At 47.6% G+C, this 14815-nt stretch overlaps 1 protein-coding gene across 2 annotated transcripts in view; it reads right to left on the bottom strand.

The window, feature by feature from the left end:
• The window catches only part of LOC136626360 (cationic trypsin-3-like), a 39402-nt gene extending 27806 nt beyond the window's left edge, over positions 1 to 11596 (bottom strand). Inside the window, exon 1 of one of the 2 annotated variants that reach the window (XM_066601346.1) lies at positions 11510 to 11596. The gene's annotated coding sequence lies outside the window, so the exon portion shown is untranslated. Of the gene's footprint in view, positions 1 to 3279; positions 3318 to 11509 lie in introns of those variants that run through there. The other variant, XM_066601347.1, reaches the window with a different exon arrangement.
• Positions 11597 to 14815: the final 3219 nt, after the last annotated feature.

Genomic DNA, 14815 nt, shown 5'->3' on the forward strand with positions numbered 1-14815 from the left:
GCTGTACATATATAATTATATACTTTACACATAACTGAAAAACATCAGAAACCTGCGTTCAGCTTAAAAACCACATGTGGTCTTTAACCCCCTAAATGACACGGCCCATTTTTTCTTTTTCCATTTTCATTTTTTCCTCCCCCCTTCAAGGGAAAAAAACAAAACAAAAACACACAACTCCTTTATTTATATTGTGCAGGACAAGTTGTATTTTTCAATCTTGCTATTAAGGGCTCCTTCCCACAGATGGATTTCCGCCGCATAATACGTGCCGAAAATCCGCAGCGTTGCCCGCAGCTATATGGTTCTATTGAACCTAATAGCACAATGCTTACGTTAAATCACCCGTCCTCACTGGCGGCATGCTCTATTTGCCGTGGGTGTATGCGCGGACGGCTTCCATTGCAGTCAATGGAAGCAATCCATCACGCTATCTTCCGCTGTAGCGTGAAACTGCTTCCCCGCCCGCTGCGTCATGACGCGGCCTGCACATCATGTGACGCTGTGGGCATGTCAAATGATGCGGCCGGCGCGTCACGCGTTCTATTGCGCATGCGCGCCGAAGCATCATGCGGGACAGAAGGCTCCGGAAGTATTGGGGTCTCGGGGGGGCGCCATGATGGGCTCCGCCGCGGAATTCCGCGACGGAACCCGTCACGGCCGTGTGCAGCCGGCCTTAAAGCACTATATAATGTACTGAAAAACTTTTAAAAAGTTCTAAGTGGAGTTAAAAAAAAAAAAAAACAAAAACAACGAAATTTCACCATCTTTCAGTGCGTCTTGTTTCTACGGCGCACGAACTGCAACAAAAGCGTCATAACTTTATTCTATGGGTCGGTACGATTAGTACGATACCAAACTTGTATAGGTTTTTCTTACTGCACTAGTCTTTTTTTCAAAGACATTTATTTTTTTTTCAATTATTTTCTGCGGTCATTTTGTGCGTGCAATAACTTTATTTTTCCGTCGACGTAGTTGTGCAAGGGCTCATTTTTTGCGGGATGTCCTGTAGTTTCCGATAGTATCAATTTGGAGTAAATACGACTTTGATCGCTTTTTATTGCGTTTTTTCTGGCAGACAGGGTAACTAAGAGTGCATTTCTGGCACTCTTTATTTTTTTTTCCGGACAACGTTCACCGTGCGGGAAAACTACTTTGATAGATTGGACTTTTACGGATGCGGCGATATCAAATATGTATTTTACGATTTAGATTTTTTTAATAGATATGGCAAAAGGAGGGCAATTTAAACTTTAAGTTTTTTTTAATTGTAAAAAAAAAAAAAAAAAAAAACTTATGACTTTACTTTAAAGTCCCCCTGGGGAACTTTAACATGCGATGCTTTGATTGCTCCTGCAGTATGGCATATAATACTGCCATTTAACAGAATGGGGTTCATATTCATGTGCGATTTGTGCGTCTTGCAACTCGCAATTTTTGCGGCCGTGTGAAAGCAGCCCAAGACATTACCAACAGATTTTTATGTAGTCAAGGAAAGGAGTCCTGATGAGAAGGCTTACGCCAAGGAGCTACATCATGTTTGTAAATTAGCACGGTTTAGGTACACATGGAGGAGACCCAGCTGGACTTTTGCACTCGGGCCCCTTAGCCTTTAGGTACGCCCCTGCTGAAACCCATATACTCACCCCCTCCTCCTGGTTGAAGTGCCGCTGCTCCTCTGCTGGCACTGATCCCAGATGCAGACTGATTTCCCCCCCCCCCCCCCCCCCCCCACGCGACGGAGCAGGGGCCAAGGCGCCAGCCAGCCAATCAGCCCCCCCCCCCCCCCACACACGACGGAGCAGGGGCCAAGGCGCCAGCCAGCCCCCACGCGATGGAGCAGGGGCCAAGGGGCTAAGGCGCCAGCCAGCCAATCAGCCCTCCCCCCCCCCCCCCACGCGACGGAGCAGGGGCCAAGACGCCAGCCAATCAGCCCCCCCCCCACGCGACGGAGCAGGGGCCAAGGCGCCAGCCAATCAGCCCCCCCCCCACGCGACGGAGCAGGGGCCAAGGCGCCAGCCAATCAGCCCCCCCCCCCCACGCGACGGAGCAGGGGCCAAGGCGCCAGCCAATCAGCCCCCCCCCCCCCCACGCGACGGAGCAGGGGCCAAGGCCCAGCCAATCAGCCCCCCCCCCCCCCACGCGACGGAGCAGGGGCCAAGGCGCCAGCCAATCAGCCCCCCCCCCCCCCCACGCGACGGAGCAGGGGCCAAGGCGCCAGCCAATCAGCCCCCCCCCCCCCCCCCACGCGACGGAGCAGGGGCCAAGGCGCCAGCCAATCAGCCCCCCCCCCCCCCCCACGCGACGGAGCAGGGGCCAAGGCGCCAGCCAATCAGCCCCCCCCCCCCCACGCGACGGAGCAGGGGCCAAGGCGCCAGCCAATCAGCCCCCCCCCCCCCACGCGACGGAGCAGGGGCCAAGGCGCCAGCCAATCAGCCCCCCTCCCCCCCCCCACGCGACGGAGCAGGGGCCAAGGCGCCAGCCAATCAGCCCCCCCCCCCCCCCACGCGACGGAGCAGGGGCCAAGGCGCCAGCCAATCAGCCCCCCCCCCCCCCCCCACGCGACGGAGCAGGGGCCAAGGCGCCAGCCAATCAGCCCCCCCCCCCCCACGCGACGGAGCAGGGGCCAAGGCGCCAGCCAATCAGCCCCCCCCCCCCCACGCGACGGAGCAGGGGCCAAGGCGCCAGCCAATCAGCCCCCCCCCCCCCCCACGCGACGGAGCAGGGGCCAAGGCGCCAGCCAATCAGCCCCCCCCCCCCCCCACGCGACGGAGCAGGGGCCAAGGCGCCAGCCAATCAGCCCCCCCCCCCCCCCCCACGCGACGGAGCAGGGGCCAAGGCGCCAGCCAATCAGCCCCCCCCCCCCCCCCCACGCGACGGAGCAGGGGCCAAGGCGCCAGCCAATCAGCCCCCCCCCCCCACGCGACGGAGCAGGGGCCAAGGCGCCAGCCAATCAGCCCCCCCCCCCCCCACGCGACGGAGCAGGGGCCAAGGCGCCAGCCAATCACCCCCCACGCGACGGAGCAGGGGCCAAGGCGCCAGCCAATCACCCCCCACGCGACGGAGCAGGGGCCAAGGCGCCAGCCAATCACCCCCCACGCGACGGAGCAGGGGCCAAGGCGCCAGCCAATCACCCATATGAAAGTATAAAGGGCAGCCAATGTCTGGAAACACACCTGACAGAGCAGTAATGGTGAAGGAGCCACAGGACATGCAAACAAGGGAATCAGGTGTCAAAATTATCTTAAGGCAGAGTGTGGGAGACCAGCACAAACTAACCTGACAGCATGCATGCCTCCAATCACCAGAGTTCTGAGAGAGAATGGCTAATAACCTGCACCCTCTAGCTGATACTTATGTGCACAGACCCGTGGTGATTGGCTGGTTCTCCAAATTAGCCACACCTACAGCAGTGAACTCCTGGAAGTACATAGTAGTACAGGTACAAGGAGCACAATGTGACAACTGGTTTATGCAAAGTTCTTTATATGGCCATGCACGCTCTGTGCTTGTCATTTTCCTTACGTTTCCCAATTTATGGTAGAGTTTATTGCAGAGTTAGAGGGTTTCACATGTTCACACATAACGATTTTCAAAAATGCCTTAAAAGTGAGTTTGTCTTCTGGCAGTAAGCCTCTCATTACAGGAGATTATAGTGTTAAAACATGCCAAGTATATGCTGAGGCCACCGTAATGCCTCGCTTGTCTTTGGATTCGGTCTGTTTAAGGCTGCATTCACACGAACGTATATCGGCTTGGTTTTCACGCCGAGCCGATATACGGCGTCTTCATCTGCAGGGGGGGGGGGGGATGGAAGAGCCAGGAGCAGGAACTGAGCTCCCTCCCCCTCTCTGCCTCCTCTCCGCCCCTCTGCACTATTTGCAATGAAAGGAGGCGGGTAGGGGGCAGGGCTAAGTTCTGAGAATTAGCCCCACCCCGTTCCGCCTCTCCCCATTGCAAATAGTGCAGAGGGGTGGAGAGGAGGCAGAGAGGGGGCGGGGGCTCAGTTCCTGCTCCTGGCTCTTCCATCCTCCCCCCCCCTGCAGATGAGGACAACGTATATCGGCTTGGCGTGAAAACCGAGCCGATATACATTCATGTGAATACACCCGAAAGCAGTTTTTGTTTCTACGTAAATAAAACGTAATCACTACATAAAAAAGCAAAATAACGATTAAACCCCTTTAATTCTAATCATTGCATCAAAATAACTAATCTTGTCCTTCTGTGCAGAATTAACTTCCTGCAGATTTTAAATCTTCAGCCTGACAATTCTTTGCTACAGACTTGAGAGAAGTTAGGATAGGTCATCAATAGGAAAAGTCCGCAAAGTCTGGACATCTTCTATACCTGAGCAGCGCATCCACCTCTACCGCAATTAACCCCTTATAATCTCTTAGAATCTTTAGGTCCAAAAAATATCAGAGCCGGGATCCATTTATCTGATGACCACTTAACAGCTATTTCTGATGCACGCTTTAAAAAGGGTTAATAAAGGGATTGACTCAAGACAGGTTTTACATGCATGCGTGGCACTGAGTCTCGGCTAGACATTCTGCAGGACAGGTAAGACCTGCGTGAGACAGCCCTTTAACCCCTTAGTACTGCAGCCTGTTTGCACCTTAAGGACCAACTAGTTTCTCAGTTTTCTTCATCGTCGCATTCCAGGAGCCATAATTTTTACATTTTTCCATCGACATACCTGTATAAGGGCTTGTTTTTGTGTTACATGTTGCTTTTTTAATCACATCATTTTGGGGTACAGATAATGTATTTAACTTTTATTATTTTTTAGGGTGCATTCACACGAACGTATATCGGCTCGGTTTTCACGCCGAGCCGATATACGTGGTCCTCATCTGCAGAGGGGGGAGGATGGAAGAGCCAGTAGCAGGAACTAAGCTCCCTCCTCCTCTCTGTCTCCTCTCCACCCCTCTGCACTATTTGCAATGGGAAGAGGCGGGACGGGGCATGGCTAATTCTCGAAACTTAGCCCTGCCCCCGTCCCACCTCCTTTCATTGCAAATAGTGCAGAGGGGCGGAGAGGAGGCAGAGGGAGCTCAGTTCCTGCTCCTGGCTCTTCCATCCCCCCCCCCTGCAGATGAGGACCACGTATATCGGCTCGGCGTGAAAACCGAGCCGATATACGTTCGTGTGACTTCACCCTAAGAGCCTTTTTATAGGCCAAAGGTGAAACCACTTTTAGGACCTCAGGTGACAAGACCATTCATCTAATCACCCCACAACTCTCATTATTTACTTATCTACTTATTTACTTATTTACTCTTATTTACTTATTGGTTTTTTGGATTTCATTTTTACGATGTTCAGCATACAGAGTAAATAACATGATAACATTATTCTCGGGGTCAGCAAGACTCCAGTGATACTGAGTTCATGTACTTTTTTATGTTTTGTTATTTTTGTATCTTAAAACCACTTTTTTTTTTTAAAGATAGCAACCCATCGGACCCCAAGATCATATTGCAGGGTCAGGAGGGTGACAGAGGTAGCCATCTCCCTTTGTCAGCCCTTTACGTGTCATGGTCACTTTGACTGTGGCGTGTAAAGGGTTAAGCAGTAAGGATCAGACGTTTCTTGCTGTTAGAGCAAGTTCCAGGCTATCTTCCGGCAGCTGAGCACCTGCTTCACCTGGTGCAGGAAGCCTGTGTCATACTGATGCAGTGACCGACCCAGACGTAGGAGGTACTGAGTAGAGAGGGGCGAAATGAAATGGTAGTCACAGTGGCTTTTCTGCTTCTTCTGGCAAAGTAGTAAAACTAAATGGCAGTCTTGGGGTCAGACTACAGCAGAGGTAAAAACAACAAATAAATAGAGATGAGCGAGCGTACTCGGAAAAGCACTACTCGCTCGAGTAATTTGCTTTATCCGAGTATCGCTGTGCTCGTCCCTGAAGATTCGGGTGCCGGCACGGGCGGGGAGCTGCAGGGGAGAGCGGGGAGGAACGGAGGGGAGATCTTTCTCTCCCTCTCTCCCGCCCGCTCTCCCCTGCTCCCCGCTGCGACTCACCTGTCAGCCGCAGCGGCACCCGAATCTTCAGGGACGAGCACAGCAATACTCGGATAAAGCACATTACTCGAGCGAGTAGTGCTTTTCCGAGTACGCTCGCTCATCTCTACAAATAAACTAATAAAAAATAAACATAAATATAGGTAGTTGCGGAATTTGATAGGGTAAGATGTTACTTTGTCGTAACGCCAGTCCATATATGGGTAGGGACCCATTCCAGATAAAAGCTAAAAATACAAAAAAAGGATAACTAAACAATAACAGACGCAGCAGTCCTTGTTCCTGAAGCGTTAGTGTGGTACCTCAGTGCAGGTTGTCGGTGATGAGAAGAGACATCAGACTGTAGATGGTGAAAACAACTTATATGCTTTTATTTGTAAGGAGACAGAGTCCTTGGTTGCTCAGTAGTTACATCGTTTGCATTATATTCACTTGAGGTAATACAGCGTCTCATAGAGTAACCCCAGACGCATGACATACGCTGAGGAGCTGGGAGGGTAAAGTGTTGGCTTGTCACAGCGGCACTTACCAGGCTCCCTCCCAGAGGGAAACATGTAGCCAAGGCCAGGGCAATGCAAGGCCTCTTCCAGACACCCCTGGCATGGGGATGCCCAATAAAGAGGGTAACAGGTGCAGAAGAATTTGTCACGTGTGACGCCACCATCCCGGTACCCTCCATTGGCGGGCAAATAAATGAGCCACAGACAGTTTAAGTACCTCAGGTCCCCAGGAACGATCAGGGTCTGGAAATAACTTTACTGGAAACTTTTTTTTAGTAGTACAAGGCATAAATTCACAAGCTATACTAGTGCAGGTAAAACAGAGGATTTGAGGTCAGGGAGGAAACTCAGGATGACACTGGTCCTGCTGTCCACGCTATCTGTCAGGTACCGCTCCTGGAAGGGAAACACTTCAGAGGAGGAAAGGGGTTAGGTCACTCCAGACACTCTGACAGAACAGTACCTCCACTGGCAGTCCCAGACTTCAGAACACGCGTGTGTGTAAGACAAATGATTGCATACCTCTGCACTAGGCCTTGACAGACTAGACTTGCTCTCTGCTCACTCTCTCTCTCTCTTTTTTTGAGGCTCACTTAGAATTGAAACTGAGGACATACATTCCGGGAAAACCTCTCCTCTTCTTCCATCTTCAACACATGAGGGGTGAAGGTGCCCCCATGTGCCTCTGTATTCGCTCTTTGGTAGGACTCAAGATGGAAGACCTTTTCCCGCTATCAAGCACTCACATTTATACCCCCTCTCATACCATGTGAAAAGATAGAATTTAAGCATTCACAGGCAGACAGCTCATATTTTGCAGTCATTAACCCATCACATGCTGCAGCAGTGCAATACACACAACAGAACGACAAGACATTTTGCACAGTGCATCAAGACAAGACATTACATGTATGACATTATGGAGGGGGGCAGGAAAGCATGTACTGGGCCACTACAGTAGGTCATAGACTTTAATTACACTTGCAGACACCAAATGTTGCTGAATCTTTTCTTGGGAATCTGACATTAGATTCCAGCTTTTCCTCCCAGGCTTTGACTATTACTTGACCCTGGGATTACTGACTCGATTTCTCTTCTCCCTCTGTCTCTCTCTTCTCTCTCCCTCTCTGTCCTTTTCATTCCTCTGCCAACTCTGCATCAGAACTTGGTATAGTACTCACACTTTAGATGTTACTTCCCACACCACTGGCTAGAGTAGATGGTCGCCTTCTTCCTCCCCGGTCTCTATCTTAGGTTCCTCTGGACTAGACTTTCTCCAGGCCTGGAATAGACTCTCTTTAGAAGACTTTGTTAAAAATGTTCTCCTTGTAACTCCCCATCTCTGGCTGTCTACTCTCCATGGACTCCAGGACCTTACTGTCTAACCCCACCCACTCTCTATCCTTTATACCTCTACTGTCTACAATCCTAAACTAAAGGTAGGCTAACTAGCCAATCCCTATACTAGCAAGGGGTGACTGACAGGTATTGGAGCAGGTTAGGGTGAATCGTGTACAGTCATACAGTACTAGGTAGTGAGAACACCAAACATTAACACATTGTTGACCATTCAAAGTCATAAACCCATAATTATACACATTTATACATATATACACATAGATTTACATTACATAATACTAGAAATGCTGTGGGACCCCAACTCTGGGCTACTACACTGATGAGGTAGCAACGTTAAAAGGTGCATGCATCAGAATAAAGACCCTTTACAACTGCTGTCAAAAGTAGCATGGGCAGTGGTTAAAGGGGTTTACAGGCTGTACAGTTAGCAAATAGTTAACAAACTGACTCTCCTTTGTGGTACTGCTGTCTCAGAGTGGCTTCAGACGATCGTGTATTTTGTACGTGCATACCCACGCACAAAAGCACGCGTCTATTAGCCCCAATTCATTCCTTATGGTGTGTGCACATATTTGTGTTTTACAGGTGTATGCCTGCAAAGATAGGACATGCATGCACCATAGTGAATGCACGCAGTGTTTTCAATGGAGCCGCAGCTGCTGCCGGCTGCTCCATTGAAAACAATGGTCTGCTGGCACCCATGCATTGTTTTTCATGGAAGGACTTTACATCTTAGCCCTTCCCTGAAAAACAAAAATTTATGAGTAAAAAAAAATAAAAATTTAAAAATAAAATATAAACTTACCTGTCCCCTGCTGCCATGTTACCCGCGGGGATGAAGAACACATCTGCCACATGCAGCAGATGTTTCCTTCATCCCTGCTAGTAAAAAGAATTCCCTGCTTCTAAATCTGCCACATCTGTGACAGATGCAGCAGAGGAATTCTTCAATTCTCTACCGCAGCTGTCACACATGAAAGCTGCGGTAGTGGATTCTCCTGCTGGCACCCCATCAATTGATTTCAAAGAAGGGCTTTAAATATAAGCCCTTCCCTGAAAATCCAGAAAAAGTGCTGTAAAAGACAAAAAAATAGATATCTTGCTTCAGTTGCTTCAGTTGTGGTACAGGCAACCCCCAAATTTGAGAAACTCTATAATTAGGAGTGCATAGCCCTCCGACACACAAATAGGAATGTATCCCTGTAATGTTAGGAGCTGTAGGACTTGCTCACATGTACTGACCGTGGACAGGATACGGATCCCCAACACACAGCAGGACTATAAGATCCCAGGGACATTCACATATTCCACATCTGATGTTGTATATCTGATCCTGTGCAGGTAATGTCCTGTTGGGGGCCTTTATGTCAGAGAAACAGGACAAAAACTGAAAGCCAGGATGAGATCTCATCGCCACACGATTAAACAGAGAAAGACAGAATTCCCTGTGGCCAAGCACTTTTGTAGTCACGGATGATAGGGGCCAAAAGGGGCTGAAGGAGTTAATATATGTTGCTTATCTAAATGAATACATTGCAAATATATTTTCATGTGTAACAGAACTCATGACTATTGAGAAACAGGCCTGCAGACTGACCTAGTGGAATCAGGAAGTTCACAAGAGCAGGTGTCCTGGAATTTAGCAAGAGATGGCTTAACCACAAAAGAGAATTATCAGCAATTTCTTAAAGATGTGTTTGTCTCAGTCATATATCACAAGTCTAAGGTGTATGTAAAAGTCATGAGTTTAAGATGTATGTAAAATCACGAGTTTTTCCTTGTTTAGCCACGAGGGGGACTGGCTATAAAAACTAAGAGATACAGACAATAAACAGAGTTCATTGCTTCACCATATACCGTGTGTAATGGTCAATGCTTTGCCTCTCAAAAGAGCGCTCAATCTGATACCTAGGTCAATTTGGAACCGGACAACATCCCTGACCAGTCTGTTTGTGCAGACTAACCCTCGACACGGACACAACATAGAACACATGAAAGTTATTATACTTTGACCCAATGTCCACGGGCAGGTTCGATTTGAAGTCAATGAAAGCCGTCCAATACCCGACACACCCACAGCTGACATTGCGGACGTGCCACGGATCCACGGGACAGCAGGAGTATTTAAAAAAAAACAAAAAAAAACGTACTGTGCATGTTGGACAACGAGCCATGAGGACCATGTGCAGTACAACAAAACCGAAAGTGAAGAGATCTCCATGGACGCTGCCGGCAGGAAAATTCAGATACGCAGGGCTCACTGGCTGTGGGCAGGAATCCAACCCGCCCGTGGACATGAGGCCTTAAAGGCAAATCACAAAGCCATGGAAAGATTTGGGAGTACAAATTCATAACAACTTTTGACACTTTCAACAGAGGGTTAAATTGTTTAAGGGATTCATGCGTAAATAGGAAGTATGAGACATCTATCGCACAAAGAACACTCTGGGCTGTTGACCCCCAAATGGGGCCCCTCCATAATGTTATATGTCTGTCTCGTGACATTGTCTTCTCAGTGTCTTGTTTGTGTTATGCATCAGATTTATGTGTATTGAATGTTTGCAGGACTTAAAAGGTTAATGTCTGGTATGTTCTGTCCTGTTTGGAAAATGTAACGTTTTGTGTGTATCGTTTTTAGTCATGTGATTGTGCCGTGTGTGTGTGTGTGTGTGTGTATATATATGTGTGTGTTTGCAAGAATGCAAGGAGTGAAGTAGGGTTAAGTAGGGGGGAGTAGGCATGGAGGAGGCCGAGTGATGGCCTGATGCTCAGCCTGGGCTTAACCAACCCAGGAATCATCTGCACTTCTGGTGAGTGCTGGGAGTGAAGCCAATCACTCCATAGTGAGAAGACGAAGAAACAGTAGAGAGAGAGAGAGTGGGAATCACACAGATAACTTGGACTGTGGATTGTCCGAATACCCTGAGAATCCTCCCTGTTGCACCACTTTGGCTTGTTATATCTGTACCAGGACTATTTGTTGGAATTTAAGCTCAAGAGTTTGCAGTAAACGGACAGAGCCGGCCATTCCCGATTCTCATCCATCCTGTGTGTGGACTATTTTATTACATCTGGGAGATCTGCTGCAAATGACGGAACGGTGGAGTTACAACTGACAACTGGACTACAGGTAACCTCCAGTTACTTTCCCTGTGATCTCCACCAGCAGCACTTTAGTTGGTTCCCGAGCTACCCCCAGGGGAGGAGATGGGACAGCCCTGTGACAAGGCCTTTCTCTACCCCGCTTTCTGTGGGCCCGCGCCTCAGACGCTGCATTAGCCTTAAAAAGGTATTATATCTATAGGATTACTTGGTTTCTCTTGCTGGGAACAATCCCATAGTACAAACACACATGGCTTCGCCAATGTACTTTTTACTGCATTTTATATTGCCACAGAACTGTCCCGTGTGAACGGAGCTTTCACACGTCTATGTGAGGATTTTGAAGCATGATTCAAATGGCTTAAATCAACTGCAATTCTGCATCAAAATCCTCAATGAGACTTGCGGGTTTTGTTGCGGAATTTACAGTGGCAGAAAAATCTTATAATAATTCTGCCCCATGTGAAAATGTCCTAATACTATGTCACAACCAAGATGTAAAGGGTTAACATGCTGACCTGCTGTGCCTGGGTTAAACCACCAAAGCTGGACCGTCCTGGCGTTCTATATCATCAGTACCTGCTGCTATGTTTGCAGGTAGTGGTACAGCGGCGTCACCACCCACGGAACAGGTTTCACCAGGGAGGCTGTCCAAGAGAGCTGAGCTCCAAGGCACACATAGCAGGTCAGAATGACAGCCCTTAGGTAAAGTTGGGAGAGGCCAATATTGATTGCATAATTGGGACAAAAAACAAAATTATGTGACACTGCAAAAGTGAATAAATCCAATTAATTTTGATTAGTTGGAAATAACTCCTAACTGGAGGTTACTGCACTGTAATCACTATCACTGAAAGTAAAACACAAGATTTTGCAGCGACTTGGTTGCGACTTTCTCTCATTCATGCAATTTTTGGTCACAATGCGGGCAGACGAGATTCACAACACCCATGTGAAAGAAGCCTTATAGGAAGCAGGGTTTCTACTGGTAGCACATAGACATTGTGCAATCAACAAAACAAGCACTTGACTGTCAAGGGGCTAACTAAACAGCAGTGATCATACTATTAACATGCAGCAATGGTCAGCAAACAGCAGAAGCCCACCAGCATAGATGTGCTGACGCCAGACTCTGACTACCTGAACTTGCAGTCTTTAATGTCCCAGTGATTATCTCAGTGGACCCAATTGAGCTCACTGGGACTTAGAAGGAAGATCTGTGATAGAGTTTTATCTCACCCAAGCTGAGCATTTGGGTGAAATGTACACTCCTTCCAGTACTTTTCCTTGTACATGTCTACATATCCCCCCTCTTCTCCAGACCAGAGGGCTGGCCAACTCTAGCCACCATGCAGAGCACCCTAGATAAGGCATCAGCATTACCCTGAGACTTGCCGGGTCTACACTCAAGGGCAAAATTAAAGTTCTGTAGTGACAAGAACCATCTTGGCATCCTTGCGTTTTTCGCTTTGCTTTGCTTCATCCAGGTTAAGGGGGCATGGTCAGAAATCAACCAAATTTTCTACCCAGGAGATAGTATTTTAATGCTTTCATTTACCACTTAACTGCTAAACACTCCCGTTCCACGATGGTGTAATTTTTCTCGGCAAGCGAAGCTTCCGACCTAAATATATATAATTAGATGTTCTTCACCATTTATCGATGGGATAACCCTGCACCCGTACCCGTGTCAGAAGTTTCTGTCTGCCCTATAAACTCTTTGGTGAAGTCAGGGGTGATTAGCACTGGCTGTTGACACCAAGTGGACTTCAGGTTCTGAAAGGCCTTCTCTGTCTCTGGAAACCACATTACCATCACTGACCTCCGACCTTTAGTCAAGTCAGTCAATGATGTAGCTATGGAGGCAAACTTTGGCACAAACCTATGATAATACCTTGTGATGCCCAGAAAAGCTCTGACCTGCTTCTTAGTGAAAGGTCTCGGCCAACTCTGTATGGTGTCCATTTTATTGACCCATGGTTTGATTACACCTCTGCCAATGATGTAGCCAAGTTATTTGGCTTCCTCCAAGCCTAAAGCGCATTTTTTCAGATTTACGGCCAGGCCCGCATCTACTGTTGCATCCAAGACCGTCTGTACTTTGCAAAGGTGACTTTCGCAATCTGCACTGTAAATGACCACATTTTCCAGGTTTACAGCGGAATAGTTACGATGTGGCCTCAAAATCCGGTCCATTAACTTCTGAAAAGTAGCCGGCGCCTGTGCAATCTGAATGGCATGTTTTTGTATTGGAACAGACCATCAGGGGTGGCAAATGCGGTTTTCTCAAGGTGTTTCCCAGTATAGTGTATATAGAACACCATATGTGGGTAGTACTCATAGAATAAACTAACTGAATTTAAAAGAAGGGACTACTCTATATATAAAAATAATAATATATGGTTAGTTATGGGGATTATAGAATAAAGTTAGCATGTCTTTTTTGTTACAGTGTGTACGCCATAGAAACAGGACGCACCGAAAGATGGCAGAATTTTCAGTACATTATATGGTACATTAAGTAGTACCATTGAAGAAAAAGAAATGTCTGACAAAAACAAGCCCTCAGCCATCTACATTGATGGATATGTAAAAGAGTTATGATTTTTTGAAAGGGGGGAGGAAAAACCAAAAATGGAAAACAAAAAGGGCCGCATCCTTAAAGGGTTAACCCGTTCATCTCCCAGAGTGCATAGTTGTGTCTTGGGTAGCTGAATGCTGATAGCTGCTGATGACTTAATTCTGGCATTTAAATGCCGAGGTCGGTGTTTTTGCAGTGTTCACACTGAGAAAAAATACAAATGACGTTAATCTTATTCTTTGGGCGTAAAGGGTGTCTTAAAATTGTTGAAACGCCCTCATAGAATGAAAACAAATTGGCAGACGGTGATCCAATTTTGCATAAAAGCTGTGGGGAAAGGGGAAAACCTGTTAGGCCCTGTAACTGAAATATCAGCCATTTTGAATGTTGCAATCTTGAATTCAACTCTGATTTTTCCACTGGGAAGGTAGGTGTGTAATATATCAAACTAGCAGAGAATGTCACCACAAAGTCATGGTGTGCTTCATTTTACCATAACCGTATTCGTTCTCAGTGTTTTTTCTTTATTACAGGCAATGATAGTGTTATCTCAAGCAGAACATGTTGAGATCATCCTTATCATCTGCAATTTGTAAGGATACAATTTATGGCTACAGGCACACTGATTACAGTGATATGTCTGCTGTATGTATCTGGGCAGTAGTTTGGGAGAAAAGTGCATTTTTATTAGTAGCACCCAGATACAGAACTAGTCCTGCATATTCATGAGCTGTAGGCTAGCTACACCCACTCCAGTCTTCAGCCAATGATCTGCAGTTTTTTTTCGCTATACAAGGAATAAGCAGAGAGCAATTGTTACGTCTGCAAGGAGGTAGAGCACCATGCCTCAGAATGGACACAGGGCGGTAAACTCACACCAAAACATTAAGGGAAAGGGAACTGTAAACTGGACTCATGGACAGACATAGCATAAGGACTGAATTGACAACCAAAACACACACCAAACGGACCTGCATACATAATCAGATGGAATAGCTATAAAAGTGCAAGGTATTAGTTTGTGAATTGGCCAAGTCACTTAATCCCATGAGCCCGCTTCAAGGGTCCTCATTGTCTCATCTCATTGTTTCACTGGATCCCTACACTTCCACGTGAAACCTGCCTACATGTGGGGCGATTGTCCCGACAGGAACGGCCCCATGCTGGAACCTAGGAACCTACCTTGCCCTAGATGGCAAACCATCCACAGCAAGACAGAATATAGCTCACATCAACACGGTAG

The sequence above is a fragment of the Eleutherodactylus coqui genome, chromosome 4, assembly GCF_035609145.1.
Source record: "Eleutherodactylus coqui strain aEleCoq1 chromosome 4, aEleCoq1.hap1, whole genome shotgun sequence".
In the NCBI taxonomy this organism is placed as follows: domain Eukaryota; kingdom Metazoa; phylum Chordata; class Amphibia; order Anura; family Eleutherodactylidae; genus Eleutherodactylus; species Eleutherodactylus coqui.